This window comes from Eubalaena glacialis, chromosome 2 (assembly GCF_028564815.1).
Source record: "Eubalaena glacialis isolate mEubGla1 chromosome 2, mEubGla1.1.hap2.+ XY, whole genome shotgun sequence".
NCBI classification, from domain to species: Eukaryota; Metazoa; Chordata; class Mammalia; order Artiodactyla; family Balaenidae; genus Eubalaena; species Eubalaena glacialis.
In genome coordinates this window covers 105,933,762-105,953,265 of record NC_083717.1, presented here as the reverse complement: position 1 = coordinate 105,953,265, position 19,504 = coordinate 105,933,762, and the positions used below count along the sequence as shown (strand labels likewise).

At 42.5% G+C, this 19,504-nt stretch overlaps 1 long non-coding RNA gene across 1 annotated transcript in view; it reads left to right on the top strand.

The window, feature by feature from the left end:
* Window positions 1-15,981: 15,981 nt before the first annotated feature.
* Window positions 15,982-19,504, top strand: part of LOC133085235 (uncharacterized) — a 120,369-nt gene continuing 116,846 nt past the window's right edge. The window contains exon 1 of the long non-coding RNA XR_009699542.1: window positions 15,982-16,063. This is a non-coding gene — a long non-coding RNA (uncharacterized LOC133085235). The remainder of the gene's footprint in view (window positions 16,064-19,504) is intronic.

Below are 19,504 nucleotides of genomic sequence, written 5' to 3'. Positions count from 1 at the left end.
ATCTTCCGAAGAGTGAAATGTAATTTGTGAACCCTGTTGGGAAGAAACGTTTTCTTTGATGCCTCTCTGCAGCAGTGATAAGGGTAGTATAGATTTAGAGGCTTGAAATGAGTAAGAGAACGGATTTCTTTGGAAATCTTGTCTGAAACTGCCATAAATTTTAGAAACATCCAGTTGGAAAACACATCAAACATGTCTTTTCTCAAGCAAGTCATCACATTTCATTACCATGGCTGGTTTTCTATTTCGGTCTCTCTCTCCTGAAGCAGCTGTGCTCGTGCTGAAGAGACAGAGGCTCAGAGCTCGAGTCAGATGATGACATGTGTTGCCTCAAGTGAGAAGCTTTTACCACAAGGTTTAAAGGTCCTCTCAGTCTTTGTTTGCTTGTCTGTTTGAATAAGAATATCCAGGGACTTCCCTGGTGGCGCAGTGGTTAACGCAGGGGACACGGGTTCGAGCCCTGGTCCGGGAAGAGCCCACATGCTGCGGAGCAACTAAGCCCGTGCGCCACAGCTACTGAGCCTGTGCTCTAGAGCCCGTGAGCCACAACTACTGAACCCACGTGCCACAACTACTGAAGCCCACGCGCCTAGAGCCCGTGCTCCGCAACAAGAGAAGCCACCGCAATGAGAAGCACACGCACTGCAACGAAGAGTAGCCCCCACTCGCCATGACTAGAGAAAGCCCGTGAGCAGCAACGAAGACCCAATGCAGCCAAAAATAGAATAAATAAATAAATAAAAAGAAGAATATGTAGGATTCCCCTAATGTCTTCCTTCTTCCCCCATCTCTCCCTTCTCTCCTACTCCATCAAAATTGACGAAATTTGAAAAAGATGGCCTCAATCTCATCTCTTACCAGTAGTTACTCTACACCAAACCTGAATCTGGACACCTTATCTATCCAGATATCTTGGTAGATTGGATGGTTAAAACATCTTAAATTTATGCTTTCTGGGTTTTTGTTGTTGTTGTTGTTTAGATTCCAGAATCATAATAGTAAGTTAAAAGAGAGAATAAAAGAAGTCAAGTCAAGCAAGGAACTCGGGGAGTGGGGGGAGGCTTGAACATAATATTAAACACAAGTGCTTAGAAGTAGAAGAGAAGTATATTAAGGTATAAAATACTTAGTCCCTAAATTATATAAATTTGATGTAATTTATAGGAGGTGGGGCTTTAAAATAGAAAGACATGTGGATTTTAAAAAGGTGACTTCCTTTAAGTTGGGCAACTTAAGATGAGAGTTATTCCCCCAATGGCATGCACTAACCTGTGCAGGTAAGATGCTGTCCTGCCAGTGTTCCTGGGACTTGAGATCCATTGTTCATCCCAAGGAACACAAATTTAAACAAAGGCAATCAAACAAAAACACTCAACTCTTTATTAAATGAGTAAAGCGGGGGTTGATTTATAGACCTGGAAAATTGCATTTCCTCACGCATAATCACCACCCCACAAGAAACTGTGAAATCTCTTCCTGCTCCGAGGATGGACTCCTCTTCATAATGGGGTGGGAGTTTTCAGGCTCAGCATTTTAGATGAATGTGGCATATTTAGGAGGAATTTGCTGCAGGGGCTAGCATCAAGTGGTTGCACCCATGTGTTTGTAGGATGGATGAGCAGTGAGGGAATACATAACTTATTGTCAGCCTGCAATAGCACCTTGTGACTGCTCTCCTGGGTTGGGGTTCACATCAGTAACCCCACAGGTATGAGTCTTTTCTTTGGAGTTCAGGAGGTCAGGAAGTAGCAATTGGACACGAAATGGTTTTCTCTGAAATCAGTTTTTAAAAATAAGCTGTTGCCATCAGTAACTTTCTCACTTTAAATGGAACTGACACAATGACCAAATAATTGGTGGTAATTGCCGGCCAGGTGTCAGATTTAATAAACCACTTAAAGTGCAAATCTTCTAAAGATGTGGTTAGTTCTTCTCTTATTGCAAGATAGGACTTTCTTATCCTTTATTACCTGGTTACTGTTGCTTGTATTTTCCTTCAATATCATATTTCCTGCTTTTTAATAAAAGAGCTGTCATTTCTAATAAGAATTGAAAAAAAAATCATCCAGGGAAATAACACAATTGATGGGTATCACAAGCTGAAACATACCAAATAAGTACACATCTTCAAAAGCTTACAATAGAATCTTGATTCTAAGATGGACCTCGTGCTGGGATTGTAACTCATCGTGTGAAGTGGGAGGATTCCTCATTTCTGAGGTTCCTCAGTCTGATCCCCTTGTCTCCAGAAGGCCTCCCCCTTGAAATGAGTAGTGGGCTGAGTAGAAGCTGATCTTGGCTGAGGAGAAGCTGAACACCATTTCTACTTTTTGGTGAATGGAAACATATCCCTTCTTTTTGGCCCATGTGATAGAGTGAATTCACAATATGTTACACCCTCCCTCATTAGAATTATATACACCCATGCCCTTTGTCATGTGACTTTGCGGTCCCTCCCATTAAGTGAGGAGAGTGCATTTCCCTACTCTGTTGATGTTGGGATTGGTCACATGGCTTTCTTTGGCCAATGGGATATAGGTAGAAGTGGCAATATGCTAGTTTGAAACCAGGGCCTCAAGAGGCATCATGTGTTTCAGCTATGCTCTTGCACTGAGGATGTTGTACCTGAGAAAAACATGCCCCTTATAGCCAATAAGGAGGATGGGAGACTCAAGGAGCAGACCTGATCCCCACTGATCTGCAGTCTGAAGCAGAGCTACCCCAGCTGACCTGTAGTGAGCCAGAAAAGCAGATGCTTATTGACACAAGTGCTTGAGTTTTGGGGTGGTTTGTTATGCAACATTATTGTGGCAATAGCTGACTGTGATAGATCCCTAGCAAGATAAGGAGTGAGCCTGTGACCTAAGTGTGGTGCAAAAGATGCAGGGCAGGGGGGTTGGTGTTAGACAGACCTTCTGCCCAGTGGCTGTGACTCTGTTAGAGTCAGGCAGCATGGCAGGGAGGGTCTGGGGGTGGCAAAGCTCTGTGGAGCTGTGGTCAGTGGCTGGAGTCAATAGGGCTGGTGGTGGGTCCTGAGTAGATTGTTCTTATGGCAGGGTCTTCACTATGCCTCCCTGCCCTTACTGTCCACCCAAGTCTTGTTGGCCAGGCCTTCCATGGTTCTGAGTCACTCAATATCCTTTGGGTAAACTCCCTGCTGCTTAGATTTCCCAGAGGTATGTTGCCTCTTTACAACCAAGAACCCTGACCAATACATCATGAATTGGGAAGGAACCTGGTTTTCTTATGATTATATCCCCTTGGCATGGCTTAATATGTGTGTAACACTGTCCTAGATTGTCTCCTGTAATCCTCCTAACCCCTCTATGCACAGGACAGCAGAGTGGTTCAGAGCCCTCACTTCACACACAGGGTTTACTCTCTGTGTCTGCAACTGTGTCTGTGTGGGCAAGCCGTTAAACCTCTCTGTACCTTAGTTTCCTCATATGAAACTAGGAATAAAAATAATTCTACAAACAGTTTGTGTGTAGCTTAAAACAATACCTATTCTATGATAAATTCTCAATTAAGAATTACCTGTAAGTGGTAGTATAGAAATGATAATGATGAGATGCTGCTCTTGCTATATTAGTGTCATCCTGTGAGATAACAATGACCTGCGATGCTTGTCCTAACTTGCACAATGTAAATAAATGGTAGAGCTGGGATCTTCCTTGCTCTCCTGGCGTTCCATAGTTCCAAAGCCTTTTATGAGTTAACATAATGCAGTGGTTCTGAACCTTTTGTCCTGCATGGCTTATGTGTCTACAGCACCCTAACAACCATGCCCTGATTTTGAAGATGCTCTTCTTGAGCTCTTCCTACCATGTCCATTTTGGTAAACATAAGAACCTCATGCCTCACTTCTATTCCTATCATTCTATTTAGATCCCTACATCTGGATCCCTACTCCTACATCCTTATTTGAGAATTTCTGCAGGGTCATCTGTTCTTTCTGATGGAAGTTGTGCTCTGGGTGTTATAGCTCCTAGGGGTTGGGTGGAGAGAAGAATGATGAAGATTATTAAATAATCTAGTTGGTATTCTAGGGTGGTGTGTTGATGGTGGTAGTGGAAGGTGTGCCTTGAGCAAGCATCTAGGAAGACGCAGCCCTGGAGCCAGGAGGCAGTAGAGGAAAGCCCTGGAGGGGCGCCAGCATTTCAGGATGGAAGAGTCTAGAGAAATTTTCACTTCTTTTACCTAAGACTCTCCCTGGTTCAAGAATGTTGCTGGTACCAAAATGTATGGTCAGGCCCCTCAAGATGGCTGTTCTCTTGTTCTCTGTACATCCCCTGCTCCACCAGTCCCTGCTTCACCTACACCCTATGCACGTGACTGACCTTCCTACGTACTTGCCCCACGCCCCAGCTGGTGATTGTTCTTATCAAAGGGGTGGTGAGGGGCGTGCCCTTCTACTGGTTTCCCTGGTAACTAATGAGCCCACCTGACATCAATTCCCCTATAAATGATAGTCTCCCCTTCTCCCTGGGAGCGAAGACTGTCTCCACGTCCTGCCTGCCACCACCCACCACACATATGGTGGGATGTTGCTCCAGGACCTTGCTTCAGACGTGTAAGCTTCCCCATTCATTAAACCACTGACGTCTCTGTTGCTGACTCCGGGCTCTTTCTTCAGGCTTAAAGCTGGGCAAGTGCAGCCCAACACAAAACAAATATTACAAGTTTAAAGCTCAGCCTCAAACTCAGGTGTGTGAAATATCACTTACTTTATATCCTATGAGTCAGAGTCACTCTTCCTCTGATAGATACTTAATAGCCATTCTGAGGGTTCCCCCTTTACACTGCCCCCTGCCCCGCAGCCTCTGCCTCATGGACTTGGGTCAATGATCCAGGCATTACTCAGTGCTGAGCTTGGGACATGGGGAGAATTGCGGGGACCTCTGTGATTGCTCATCGTCTCTAAACTGAGACATCCTATGTCTTTGTCCTCATGGGCCTTTCAGTTGTTGGGACACTGTAACTTCCTGAATATGCCGGGGCTCTGAAAATCTTTGTTGAGTCCAGGGTGTGAACCTTGCACAGCACTTCCTCTTGGGGTCTGGCCTCCTCCTTGGTTGCAGTGCCAGGAAGTGGGGGTCTGGATCCCTGCTGATTTGGGACACAGCCCTCTCTTCTCACTCTTCCCGAATCTCAGGGAGTCCTTTACTGGTCTGAGGGCAGTCTTCTCTTTCCATGTTTCTCCATCCTCTTAAGTCTCTGCCGCACCTTTCCAACACCCCATCTCTGCTCTTCTACTTTCCTTCCTACTTCTTCCAGAAACTCGTGGAATTCTCCAGTGCTAATTTTACTTTTTGAACCACATACCTTCCCTGGGGTACTGAGCAGAGAGCTCTGCTATTAGCTTGAATAAAGGGAAAAGGAACTATGGGGAATTCTCTATATTCATTGATTAATATGTCCAAAGATTTTCTAGCCACATGAGCAAAATTGAACATGATACTTTGCAGATTATTGGGAATCAGCTCTATCACTGCCAATCAATTCCTGAACAACTCAATTTGCAATTCTGTGCCTCAGTTTCCTCATTTGCAAATAGTGTTCTTGCCAACTCTCTAAGCCCAAGGCATTCTTAAGAGGATGAAGGAATTAAGAGATATAAAAGTGTTTTGAGAATAGAAAAAAAATACTACTACAGCTATCTGGAATTAGTAAATGAACCCCTCGGGACTCAGAGGAATGCTAGAATATCTTGTATTGGCGGTAGTATTTTGATATTGAATTTGTAGAAAAATATAATCACTGAGCAGAGGATGAGGGAAGTGAAGAATGAAAACTAAACCTCATCCAAAAAGATAATGATGTTTCTCATCTCAAAATCATCTCCAAACTGCCTTTTTTCCTCCCATCAAACAATTGATGGGCAATGAGATTGTGCTTATTTGCAGTTAAAGCTATTGCAATGCTGACAATTAAATATATATGTGGAACAGAATAATGGAACAGTCCCATTTTATCACCAGTGTTAGCCATTTGCTCCACAGGGCACAAAGAATGTGTGGGAGAGCTCTGCACCCTGCATGATTTGCATGTAAAATGCATCCTCTTTGCAGGATGTGCCTGCAAAGAGTGCCTCGGTGGGGTCAGGAGTTTGCGTTGGGTCATTGTGGGTCTGATGATCACTGCAGAGTCACTGTTGACTGCTCTGGCCTTGGCTCCATTCCTCTCCTCCTCATTCCTTTGACTCACTGAAGAAATTGCTGACCTGGAGGAGTCCTTCACGGCTGTTGTCAGCCTCAGGCTGAGGGAGTTTTCCACCTTCACAACCATTGGGTTCAGAGATTTCTCCACCAATGACCTTGAGACTATAGCCCTTCAGCTTGGAGACTAATAATGGTCACAAATGCAGCAACAATGGAGAAGAGAAAGTAGAGCAGATACTGTTGATGCCCTGCCCCTATCCCTCAGCTTACCTGGGTTTATCAGCTGCTGTGAGAGACAGTTGCTTCCTACCTCTAAACACCTGTTTCTCTTTTGCTCTTTGAATTTGCTTCACCACTGTAGGCCGGCGCGGAAATATGTGTGTGGGAGTTATATCCTCGAACAATGGAGCGTCTCAATCAGTAGGGAACAAGTCAGTGTCTCCATACCCCCGCCTCCCATCTTTTAGTGCAGTGGTTCTCAGAGTGTGGCCTCTGGACCAGCAACCTCAGCATCACCTGGGAACTAGTTAGGAATGCAAACTCTTGGGCCCCACCCCATACCTACTCGTCGGGAAACTCTGGGAATGGAGCCCAGCCGCCGGTGCTAACAAGCCCTCCAGGAGATGCTATTGTGTCCTCAGGTTTGAGAACTGCTGCATTAGTGGGATGATTCTGTGCTGGCTTCCACACATTTCCTCAGACAGTGTAGATGGGTTTGAGCCCCAGTTGCTCACAGTGGTTAGCTGGCCAATAACATACCCTTTATTGACTCTTGTTCCTTCCCTGTCACACATTCCCTACTTCCTCATTTGTACTTCTGAGGATCACTTCCCTGATAAACTACTGCCTCCAAAGCCTCTTCTCAGGGTCCGCTTTAGGGACATGACAGACTCAGGACAAAAACCATCTGCTGAAGGCCTACCTTGTGTTGGGTGCTTTATACATATAATCTCATTTAATCATCACAGATGAGGAAACTAAGGCTCAGCAAAATCAGTTATGTTGTCCAGAGTCACCCTGGGTGAGTGGTAGAGTCACCTTTTAAAGCTCTTCCTGTCTGACCCCAAAGCCCACACACACTGACCACTGCAAAGCCAAACAACTCATAAATATACTGGTTAAGAGCACGAGTTCTGGAGTCAAATATTTGTGTGTTTAAGAACCAGTTCTACCACTTCCTAATTATGTCAACTTGGGGGATTTTCTTCACCTCTCTGAACCTTAGTTTCTTCTGTGCAAAGACAGTCTTGGTCACCTCCCAGTATACGCATTGTAGAATTCACAGCACTGTGTACACAGGACACCGTGGTGGCTAAATATTTCATTTGATCTTTACAACAACTTGAGATAAGTCTCCTTTTTGTCCTCGTTTTAAAGAGAAGGTGGCTTGCATTTGCTTTCCCAACTCTCTTCTGGTGGGTTCCTGAAAACCTTCAAACAGTTCTTGCTTAGTACAGATGTTAGTGTGTTACAGTTCAGCAGGACTATTCTGGTGAGATGCACACCAGGAGAAAAGTCAGTACTTAGGAGCATCATGTGAGTTTAGCGGGTAGCCAGCAGGAGCACCCTTAACAGGGCACTTAGCACTGCTGTTTACTCCAGCGGAGCCAAGAGCCCAGGAAGGAGGGATGGGAGCTGGAGCTGAAAACGACCTTCAGCATAAGGTCACTGCCTGTTTTTAGGAAGTGATGGAAAGAAGGAGGAAGAAGATGGAAAGGAGGTAAGCAATTTGTCCAAGGTGATATTCAGAGCAAGCCCCAGTGGGACTACAGGGAAGGTAGACCAGGAGAACATCTGGCCTCTTTTTCTTGGCCCGAATCTAGGTCTCAAGACCTGCTTCTGCCGTGTTGGTGACAGTTATCAAAAATCTGAACACAACAGAGAGCAGATGTTTATGGCAGCAAAACTATTTTTAGTACCCTCATTCCCACCTCCAAAATCATTCTAAAAAATAACTCCTGGAATTTAAAGGCCCAAAGAACCCCATGCACATAAGCCTCAGTTCTCCCTGGTATAAACTAGACACCCTGATATCGATTCCTTCCCAGGGTGCCCAGAAGTTCTTTCTCTGTAAAGACAGTGAATCTAGTGGCTTCTGGCTACTTTTCCCCAGCCATTCAGAGACTTGGTAAATTCTCCAGAATTTCCCCAAACTGAAGATAAGAAAGTGACCTGAAGCTCAGCAGAGTCCTGTCTCTCATCGGTATGCTCAGAGGCTTTCGAGAGGATAGGGAAAGCCCAGCTCTGGCTGAAGACGACCTGGTTCCCAGAACCGCCACATGGGTCACACCGATGGGTGACTCCTGGAAGGGGTCAGCTGGAGCCATGCTGGTTCCCTGCAAACACTGACTGTGTATCTCCCCTCTTTCAGGCAGGCGGGATGGTAGGATAGAGAGGCACCAGCTGCTACACAGAAGCACAGAACCTCACTTTCTCCTTGCCCAGGCAAAGGGCTGCTCAAGCTTAATCCAACCCCAGTTACCTTCCTCACTCCCTTTTGGGCCTTGAGCAATAAGAAAGTTTCCAAAATGTTCCCAGGGCCAGGTTTACTTCAGTTGGGTTGTCAAAGCATGATGAATTTGTGCTAAATCAGGGTATAAGTTGGAATTGCAGCATCGAAATTATTAATTTAGTTATGTGTTGTGTAGAGTTATAAAATACACTGAAAATGTAAGGACTGCTAAAGCATCTTATCTATATTCTTCATTACAAAAAACAGAAAATGACTCTGGCTAATCTAAGCGGAAAGGAATTTACTGGAAGGCCATAAGTAACTCTCAGAATCAAAGGAGAAGCTTTAGAACCAGGCCCAGAAAATGAGCAGGAATCAAAGAAAGCTCAACAAACAAGAATGCTGCCAGGGGGACTTCCCTGGTGGTCCAGTGGCCAAGACTCCATGCTCCCAAGGCAGGGGGAATGGGTTCGATCGCTGGTCAGGGGACTAGATCCTGCATGCTGCAACTAAGAGCCTGCATGCTGCAACTAAAGATCCCGTGTGCCGCAACTAAGAGCCAGTGCAGCCAAATAAATAAATAAATAAATATTAAAAAAAAAAAGAAAAAAGAATGCTGCCAGGGTCGTACACCAGTGGTCTGGCTGGCATGCTCCGGTGGGCACCACTGAAGATAGACAACTTGCTGTTGGTGATGCTGCAGCCACCATATGGAACGTGATAGCCGCTGCATCCTTGATTCCATTGTTGCAAATAGTTTCTGTCATTATTTATTTATTTATTTAAACATCTTTATTGGAGTATAATTGCTTTACAATGGTGTGTTAGTTTCTGCTTTATAAAAAAGTGAATCTGCTATACATATACATATATCCCCATATCTCCTCCCTCTTGCGTCTCCCTCCCACCCTCCCTGTCCCACCCCTCTAGGTGGTCACAAAGCACCGAGCTGATCTCCCTGTGCTATGTGGCTGCTTCCCACTAGCTATCTATTTTATGTTTGGTAGTGTATATATGTCCATGCCACTCTCTCACTTTGTCCCAGCTTACACTTCCCCCTCCCTGTGCCCTCAAGTCCATTCTCTACGTCTGCATCTTTATTCCTGTCCTGCCCCTAGGTTCTTCAGAACAATTTTTTTTTTTTTTTTTTTAGATTCTGTATATGTGTTAGCATATGGTATTTATTTTTCTCTTTCTGACTTACTTCACTCTGTATGACAGTCTCTAGGTCCATCCACCTCACTACAAATAACTCAATTTCGTTTCTTTTTATGGCTGAGTAATATTCCATTGTATATATGTGCCACATCTTCTTTATCCATTCATCTGTCGATGGACACTTAGGTTGCTTCCATGTCCTGGCTATTATAAATAGGCTGCAATGAACATTGTGGTACATGACTCTTTTTGAATTATGGTTTTCTCTGGGTATATGCCCAGTAGTGGGATTGCTGGGTCGTATGGTAGTTCTATTTTTAGTTTTTTAAGGAACCTCCATACTGTTCTCCATAGTGGCTGTATCAATTTACATTCCCATCAACAGTGCTAGAGGGTTCCCTCTTCTCCACACCCTCTCCAGCATTTATTGTTTGTAGATTTTTTGATGATGGCCATTCTGACTGCTGTGAGGTGATAACTCATTGTACTTTTGACTTGCATTTCTCTAATGGTTAATGATGTTGAGCATTCTTTCATGTGTTTGTTGGCAATCTGTATATCTTCTTTGGAGAAATGTCTATTTAGGTCTTCTGCCCATTTTTGGATTGGATTGTTTGTTTTTTTGATATTGAGCTGCATGAGCTGCTTGTAAATTTTGGAGATTAATCATTTGTCAGTTGCTTCATTTGCAAGTATTTTCTCCCATTCTGAGGGTTGTCTTTTCATCTTGTTTATGGTTTCCTTTGCTGTGCAAAAGCTTTTAAGTTTCATTAGGTCCCATTTGTTTATTTTTGTTTTTATTTCCATTTCTCTAGGAGGTGGGTCAAAAAGGATCTTGTTGTGATTTATGTCATAGAGTGTTCTGCCTATGTTTTCCTCTAAGAGTTTTATAGTGTCTGGTCTTACATTTAGGTCTTTAATCCATTTTGAGTTTATTTTTGTGTATGGTGTTAGGGAGTGTTCTAATTTCATTCTTTTACATGTAGTTGTCCAGTTTTCCCAGCACCACTTATTGAAGAGGCTGTCTTTTCTCCATTGTATATTCTTGCCTCCTTTATCAAAGATAAGGTGACCATATGTGCATGGGTTTATCTCTGGGCTTTCTATCCTGTTCCATTGATCTATATTTCTGTTTCTGTGCTAGTACCATACTGTCTTGATTACTGTAGCTTTGTAGTATAGTCTGAAGTCAGGGAGCCTGATTCCTCCAGCTCCGTTTTTCTTTCTCAAGATTGTGTTGGCTATTCAGGGTCTTTTGTGTTTCCATACAAATTGTGAAATTTTTTGTTCTAGTTCTGTGAAAAATGCCAGTGGTAGTTTGATAGGGATTGCATTGAATCTGTAGATTGCTTTGGGTAGTACAGTCATTTTCACAATGTTGATTCTTCCAATCCAAGGACATGGTATATCTCTCCATCTGTTTGCATCATCTTTAATTTCTTTCATCAGTGTCTTATAGTTTTCTGCATACAGGTCTTTTGTCTCCTTAGATAGGTTTATTCCTAGGTATTTTATTCTTTTTGTTGCAATGGTAAATGAGAGTGTTTCCTTAATTTCTCTTTCAGATTTTTCATCATTAGTGTATGGGAATGCAAGAGATTTCTGTGCATTAATTTTGTATCCTGCTACTTTACCAAATTCATTGATTAGCTCTAGTAGTTTTCTGGTAGCATCTTTAGCATTCTCTAGGTATAGTATCATGTCATCTGCATACAGTGACAGCTTTACTTCTTCTTTTCTGATTTGGATTCCTTTCATTTCTTTTTCTTCTCTGATTGCTGTGGCTAAAACTTCCAAAACAATGTTGAATAATAGTGGTGAGTGTGGACAGCCTTGTCTTGTTCCTGATCTTAGTGAAAATGATTTCAGTTTTACACCATTGAGGATGATGTTGGCTGTGGGTTTGTCATATATGGCCTTTATTATGTTGAGATAAGTTCCCTCTATGCCTACTTTCTGGAAGGTTTTTATCATAATTGGGTGTTGAATTTTGTCAAAAGCTTTTTCTGTATCTATTGAGATGATCATACAGTTTTTATTCTTCAATTTGGTAATATGGTGTATCACATTGATTGATTTGCATATATTGAAGAATCCTTGCATTCCTGGGATAAACACCACTCGATCATGGTGTATGATGTTTTTAATGTGCTGTTGGATTCTGTTTGCTAGTATTTTGTTGAGGATTTTTGCATCTATGTTCATCAGTGATACTGGCCTGTAGTTTTCTTTCTTTGTGACATCTTTCTCTGGTTTTGGTATCAGGGTGATGGTGGCCTTGTAGAATGAGTTTGGGAGTGTTATTCCCTCTACTATATTTTGGAAGAGTTTGAGAAGGATAGGTGTCAGCTCTTCTCTAAATGTTTGATAGAATTCACCTGTAAGCCATCTGGTCCTGGGCTTTTGTTTGTTGGAAGATTTTTAATCACAATCTCAATTTCAATGCTTGTCATTCGTCTGTTTATATTTTCTATTTCTTCCTAGTTCAGTCTCGGAAGGTTGTGCTTTTCTAAGAATTTGTCCATTTCTTCCAGGTTGTCCATTTTGTTGGCATATAGTTGCTTGTAGTAATCTCTCATGATCCTTTGTATTGCTGCAGTGTCAGTTGTTACTTCTTTTTCATTTCTAATTCTATTGATTTGAGTCTTTTCCCTTTCTTTCTTGATGAGTCTGGGTAATGGTTTATCAATTTTGTTTATCTTCTCAAAGAACAAGCTTTCAGTTTTATTGCTCTTTGTTATTATTTCCTTCATTTCTTTTTCATTTATTTCTGATCTGATCTTTATGATCTCTTTCCTTCTGCTAACTTTGGGGTTTTTTTGTTCTTCTTTCTCTAATTGCTTTAGGTGTAAGGTTAGGTTGTTTATTTGAGTTGTTTCTTGTTTCTTAAGGTAGGATTGTATTGCTATAAACTTCCCTCTTAGAACTACTTTTGTTGCATCCCATAGGTTTTAGGTCATCGTGTTTTCATTGTCATTTGTCTCTAAGTATTTTTTGATTTCCTCTTTGATTTCTTCAGTGATCTCTTTGTTATTTAGTAGTGTATTGTTTAGCCTCCATGTGTTTGTATTTTTTACAGATTTTTTCCTGTTATTGATATTTAGTCTCATATTGTTGTGGTTGGAAAAGATACTTGATATGATTTCAATTTTCTTAAATTTACCAAGGCTTGATTTGTGACGAAAGATATGATCTATCCTGGAGAATGTTCCATGAGAACTTGAGAAGTGTATTGTGTTGTTTTGGGATGGAATGTCCTATAAATATCAATTAAGTCCATCTTGTTTAATGTATCATTTAAAGCTTGTGTTTCCCTATTTATTTTCATTTTGGATGATATTTCCTTGGTGAAAGTGGGGTGTTAAAGTCCCCTACTATGATTGTGTTACTGTTGATTTCCCCTTTTATGGCTGTTAGCATTTGCCTTATGTATTGAGGTGCTCCTATGTTGGGTGTATAAATATTTACAATTGGTATACCTTCTTCTTGGATTGATCCCTTAATCCTTTTGTAGTGTCCTTCTTTGTCTCTTGTAATAATCTTTATTTTAAAATCTATTTTGTCTGATATGAGAATTGCTACTCCAGCTTTCTTTTGATTTCCATTTGTGTGGAATATCTTTTTCCATCCCCTCACTTTCAATATTTATGTGTCCCTAGGTCTGAAGTGGGTCTCTTGTAGACAGCATATATACGGGTCTTGTTTTTGTATCCATTCAGCCAGTCTATGTTTTTTTGTTGAAGCATTTACTACATTTACATTTAAGGTAATTATCGATATGTATGTTCTTATTACCATTTTCTTAATTGTTTTGGGTTTGTTATTGTAGGTCTTTTCCTGCCCTTGTGTTTCCTGCCTAGAGAAGTTCCTTTAGCATTTGTTGTAAAGCTGGTTTGGTGGGCTGAATTCTCTTAGCTTTTGCTTGTCTGTAAAGGTTTTAATTTTTCCGTCGAATCTGAATGAGGTCCTTGTTGGGTAGAGTAATCTTGGTTGTAGCTTTTTCCCTTTCATCACTTTAAATATGTCCTGCCACTCCCTTCTGGCTTGCAGAGTTTCTCCTGAAAGATCAGCTGTTAACCTTGTGTGGATTCCCTTGTATATTATTTGTTGCTTTTCCCTTGCTGCTTTTAATATTTTTTCTTAGTAATTTTTTTTTGATAGTTTGATTAATATGTGTCTTGGCGTATTTCTCCTTGGATTTATCCTGTATGGGACTCTCTGTGCTTCCTGGACTTGATTAACTATTTCATTTCCCATATTAGGGAAGTTTTCAACTATAATCTCTTCAAATATTTTCTCATTCCCTTACTTTTTCTCTTCTTCTTCTGGAACCCGTATAATTCAAATGTTGGTGCATGTAATGTTGTCCCAGAGGTCTCTGAGACTGTCCTCAGTTCTTTTCATTCTTTTTTCTTTATTCTGCTCTGCAGTAGTTATTTCCACTATTTTATCTTCCAGGTCACTTATCCGTTCTTCTTCCTCAGTTATTCTGCTGTTGATTCCTTCTAGATAAATTTAAATTTCATTTATTGTGTTGTTCATCATTGTTTGTTTGCTCTTTAGTTCTTATAGGTCCTTGTTAAACCTTTGTTGTATTTTCTGCATTCTGTGTCCAAGATTTTGGATCATCTTTACTATCATTATTCTGAATTCTTTTTCAGGTAGACTGCCTATTTCCTCTTCATTTGTTTGGTCTTGTGGGTTTCTACCTTGCTCCTTCATCTGGTGTGTGTTTCTCTGTCTTCTCATTTTGCTTAACTTACTGTGTTTGGGGTCTTCTTTTCACAGTCTGCAGGTTCTTAGTTCCTGTTGTTTTTGGTGTCTGCCCCCAGTGGCTAAGGTTGGTTCAGTGGGTTGTGTAGGCTTCCTGGTGGAGGGGACTAGTGCCTGTGTTCTGGTGCATGAGGCTGGATCTTGTCTTTCTGGTGGGCAGGTCTGCATCCGGTGGTGTGTTTTTGGGTGTCTGTGACCTTATTATGATTTTAGGCAGCCTTTCTGCTAATGGGTGGGGTTGTGTTCCTGTCTTGCTAGTTGTTTGGCATAGAGTGTCCAGCAGTGTAGCTTGATGGTCATTGAGTGGAGCTGGGTCTTGGCATTGAGATGGAGATGTCTGGGAGATTTTTGCCATTTGATATTACGTGGAGCTGGGAGGTCTCTGGTGAACCAATGTCCTGAACTCGGCTCTCCCACCTCAGAGCCAGAGGCCTGACACCTGGCCTGAACAACAAGACCCTGTCATCCACACGGCTCAGAATAAAAGGGAGAAAAAAAGGAATAAACAAATAAAATAAAATAAAATAAAGTTATAAAATTAAAAATAATTATTAAAAGTTAAAAAAATTAAAAAGTAATAAAAAAAGAAAGAAAGAATGAAAGAAGAGAGCAACCAAACCAAAAAATAAATCCACCAATGATAACAAGCACTAAAAACTATGCAAACAAAAAACAAAACAAAAAAATGGACAAATAGAACCCTAGGACAAATGGTAAAAGCAAAACTATACAGACAAAATCACACACAGAAGCATACACATACACACTCACAAAAGAGAAAAAGGAAAAAATATATATATCGTTGTTCCCAAAGTCCACTGCCTCAATTTTGGGATGATTCGTTGTCTATTCAGGTATTCCACAGATGCAGGGTACGTCAAGTTGATTGTGGAGCTGTAATCCGCTGCTTCTGAGGCTGCTGGGAGAAATTTCCCTTTCTCTTCTTTGTTCACACAGCTCCCGGGGTTCAGCTTTGGATTTGGCCCCACCTCTGTGTGTAGGTCGTCTGAGGGCGTCTGTTTCCGCTCAGACAGGATGGGGTTAAAGGAGCAGCTGGTTCGGGGTCTCTGGCTCACTCAGGCCCGGGGGAGGGAGGGGTACGGATGCGGGGCGAGCCTGCGGCGGCAGAGGCCGGCATGACGTTGCACCAGCCTGAGACACGCTGTGTGTTCTCCCGGGGAAGTTGTCCCTGGATCACGGGACCCTGGCAGTGGCGGGCTGCACAGGCTCCCGGGAGGGGAGGTGTGGATAGTGACCTGTGCTTGCACACAGGCTTCTTGGTGGCTGCAGCAGCAGACTTAGCATTTCATGCCCATCTCTGGGGTCTGCGCTGATAGCCAAGGCAAGTCTCTTGCCTCTTCAGCAGTTGCAGACTTTTTCTCGGACTCGCTCCTGGCTAGCTGTGGCGCACTAGCCCCCTTCAGGCTGTGTTCACACAGCCAATCCCAGTCCTCTCCCTGGGATCCGACCTCCAAAGCCGCAGCCTCAGCTCCCATCCCCCACCCATCCCGGCCAGCGGGTGAGCAGACAAGCCTCTCAGGTTGGTGAGTGCTGGTCAGCAGCGATCCTCTGTGCGAGAATCTCTCTGCTTTGTCCTCTGCACCCCTGTTGCTGTGCTCTCCTCTGTGGCTCTGAAGCTTCCCCCCTCTGCCACCCACCATCTCTGCCAGTGAAGGGGCTTCCTAGTGTGTGGAAACTTTTCGTCCTTCACAGCTCCCTCCCACTGGTGCAGGTACTGTCCCTATTCTTTTGTCTCTGTTTTTTCTTTTTTCTTTTGCCCTACCCAGGTACGTGGGGAGTTTCTTGCCTTTTGGGAAATCTGAGGTCTTCTGTCAGCGTTCAGTAGGTGTTCTGTAGGAGTTGTTCTACATGTAGATGTATTTCTGATGTATTTGTGGGGAGGAAGGTGATCTCCACGTCTTACTCTTCCTCCATCTTGAAGGTCTCTCTCAGTTTCTGTCTTTAAATCTTGAGGGAGTGATGCAGAAACTCAAACTGGACTGGCCTAGCCTGAGTCATGTGATTGTTTTGATGGTTAGAGAGTGATGATAGGGAACAGTCCCTCCTCCACTGCTGTAGGCTCTGCTTCCTACTAAGTACCATATCACGGGGTGATTTCCCCCAACCTGCAAGGAAATACAGATGCTGGGGATCCAAAAAAGGGGGAAATGTCCCATGAAGTCTTCTGTTCTGGTCTGCACCATTTAACACCACATGGGGCCCTGGAGTATTTGTCAATTACTCTGAGTGAGATCAGAAGTCATTGGTAGGTTTAGATGAGATGGAAGACATGACCTGACTTGTGTTTAATAGAATTACTTAGATTATGTGTTGAGAATAGATTGCAGGGGCATGGGAGCAAGAGCAAGGGAGACCAGTTGGGTCTTTCTTCAAACTTTCTGGGAGAAGGGCAACCTGTTATTTTGCTGGGATTTCTAACAGTGTCACATGCCTCTGCACTCTTGCTCTCCTTCCCTAACCTACTTTTTTTCTTGGCTTTCAAATATGATGTGCCCCCATTTAAAAATAGCCATTTTGAATCTGCTTTCACTTAGATTTGATAGTTTCCCTGCACTTTTGGCCAGTTTCCAGTCCGGTCCTAGGAGTCAGTGTCTTAGAAAATCGGTTAGGCCTGCCTTCTTGGATATTGACCAAATGGGTTAAAAGGATCCTTCAATATCAGCTCAGCCAGCTGAGAAGCAGATCTTCCTCCACACATAGACGTGAAGGATGACCATTTTGGAGACATGCAGTTTCTCCCCTGCTTATATATGTTTATAAACTTAGTGCATAGAATTCTTAGCTCAGCAATGGATTTGAGAACCTTCTAGTTCAGACATTTTTAAACAGCCAAGTACCTGTGAATTATTGTTTGCATAATGTTTAACTCAAAGTATACATTTTAACCTTGAGTCCCTTGGCTGGCTTCCCATCTGCTTGTCTTCATCCATGCACTGACTGAACAAATGAAAATTGACTTGACTTCTCGCAAACTCTGTCCTATCTCCTGGCGCTGGCTCTGCTTATTCTCTTCACTGTGTCATTCCTTTATCTGCTGAATTTGCCTATTCTCTGGATGGTAAGAAATGTGACCTTCGTAAGAACGTCATTAGCTTTCACATTAGCTTAGTGTTCCCCAAGTTTATACTCTCAACATATATTAATTCCCTTGAGTTTTTTTTTTTAAGGGATTATTCCAGGACTTGAGATGTTAATTAATTAATTAATTAATTAATTTTTGCTGTGTTGGGTCTTCGTTTCTGTGCGAGGGCTTTCTCTAGTTGCGGCAAGCGGGGGCCACTCTTCATCGCGGTGCGTGGGCCTCTCACTATCGCGGCCTCTCTTGTTGCGGAGCACAGGCTTCAGACGCGCAAGCTCAGTAGTTGTGGCTCATGGGCGTAGTTGCTCCCCGGCATGTGGAATCTTCCCAGACCAGGGCTCGAACCCGTGTCCCCTTCATTAGCAGGCAGATTCTCAACAACTGCGCCACCAGGGAAGCTCCAATTCCCTTGAGTTTTTACCTTAAGAACCATCCTGGGAGAAGTGGACAGGGAGCCAGTGGCCCTTAAGTTCGGGTGCTTTTATTTTCCTTTATTTCTCTCTGACTGTAGCTCTCTTCTACTCTATTTAAGAAACGATTTACTTTCTTATGTGGACCACTGCTACATGAAATTTATTTTTATAAAATAATGGAATGAAATACGGAGTTGGGAAGTAGAATATACAGAGAAGGGAGTTCAAGTATTAGTTATTTGATAAATACATGTTGGTTTGATTTGATGATTTTTCTTTCACTTGCAATATTTTGGTAATACTTTTCTTAGATGGGCCCTACTTTTTAAGTGACGAAAGAGATTATGAAAGAGAAAGCTTCAATTATTTGGGAGCAGAGAGAAGAGGATACTAAATAATGGCTTTAAAATCTCTGCTATGTGTGAATCCCAGCCAGGAAAAATGTAGAGAATGGAGGCAGGCCCCATTTTTGCCAGAGTGGGTTTCTAAAAACTCTCATGAAGGAAATTTCATTTCCCTCTTTGGGCCTACATTCTTGACTAAGAATGTAACATAAAAAACAACCACGTAGGGGGACTTCCCTGGTGGTGCAGTGGTTAAGAATCCGCCTGCCAATGCAGGGGACATGGGTTTGAGCCCTGGTCTGGGATGACCCCCACATGCCGCAGAACAACTAAGCCTGTGCGCCACTACTACTGAGCCCGTGTGCCACAACTACTGAAGCCCACGCGCCTAGAGCCCGTGCTCTGCAACAAGAGAAGCCACCACAATCAGAAGCCTGCACACCACAACGAAGAGTAGCCCCCGCTCGCCGCAACTAGAGAAAGCCCGCGCACAGCAACAAAGAACCAAAGCAACCAAAAAAAAAAAAAAACTATATAAAAACAACAACAACCATGTAGGGAGTTCCCTGGTGACCTAGTGGTTAAGATTCCAGGCTTTCACTGCTGTGGCCCGGTTTCAATCCCTGGTTGAACTGAGAGCCCGCAAGCCATACGGCATGGCCAAAAAAAAAAATATTGTTTAAAAAAAAAAAACCAGCCATGTACATGGTCACCAATATTTACAAAGGAGAATATATTATAAAATCAATATAATCATTTAAAATAAAATTACATTTCAATTTATAGAAAATATACGTAAATATGCTGTATCTATTTACTATGGAAGAGCCTACAAAGTACTACAAAAACACACGTAACGTATCAGATATAAACCTACTGCTTCATAAATGACTTAAAACATGTCAATTAATTCCTTCATGGTTTTTACAGCTAATATTTATTTTGTTTGCTTTTTTTATTATTTAGAAGATTTATTAAAATAATTTTGATGACTTAAAGAACTGGTTGCAGGGAAATGGATCAGGAAGAAAGGGAGGTATCTATGCATCTATCCTGGGACAAAGTCATTTCCACCAACTCCAGAGCTATTCCTTATGTGGCCT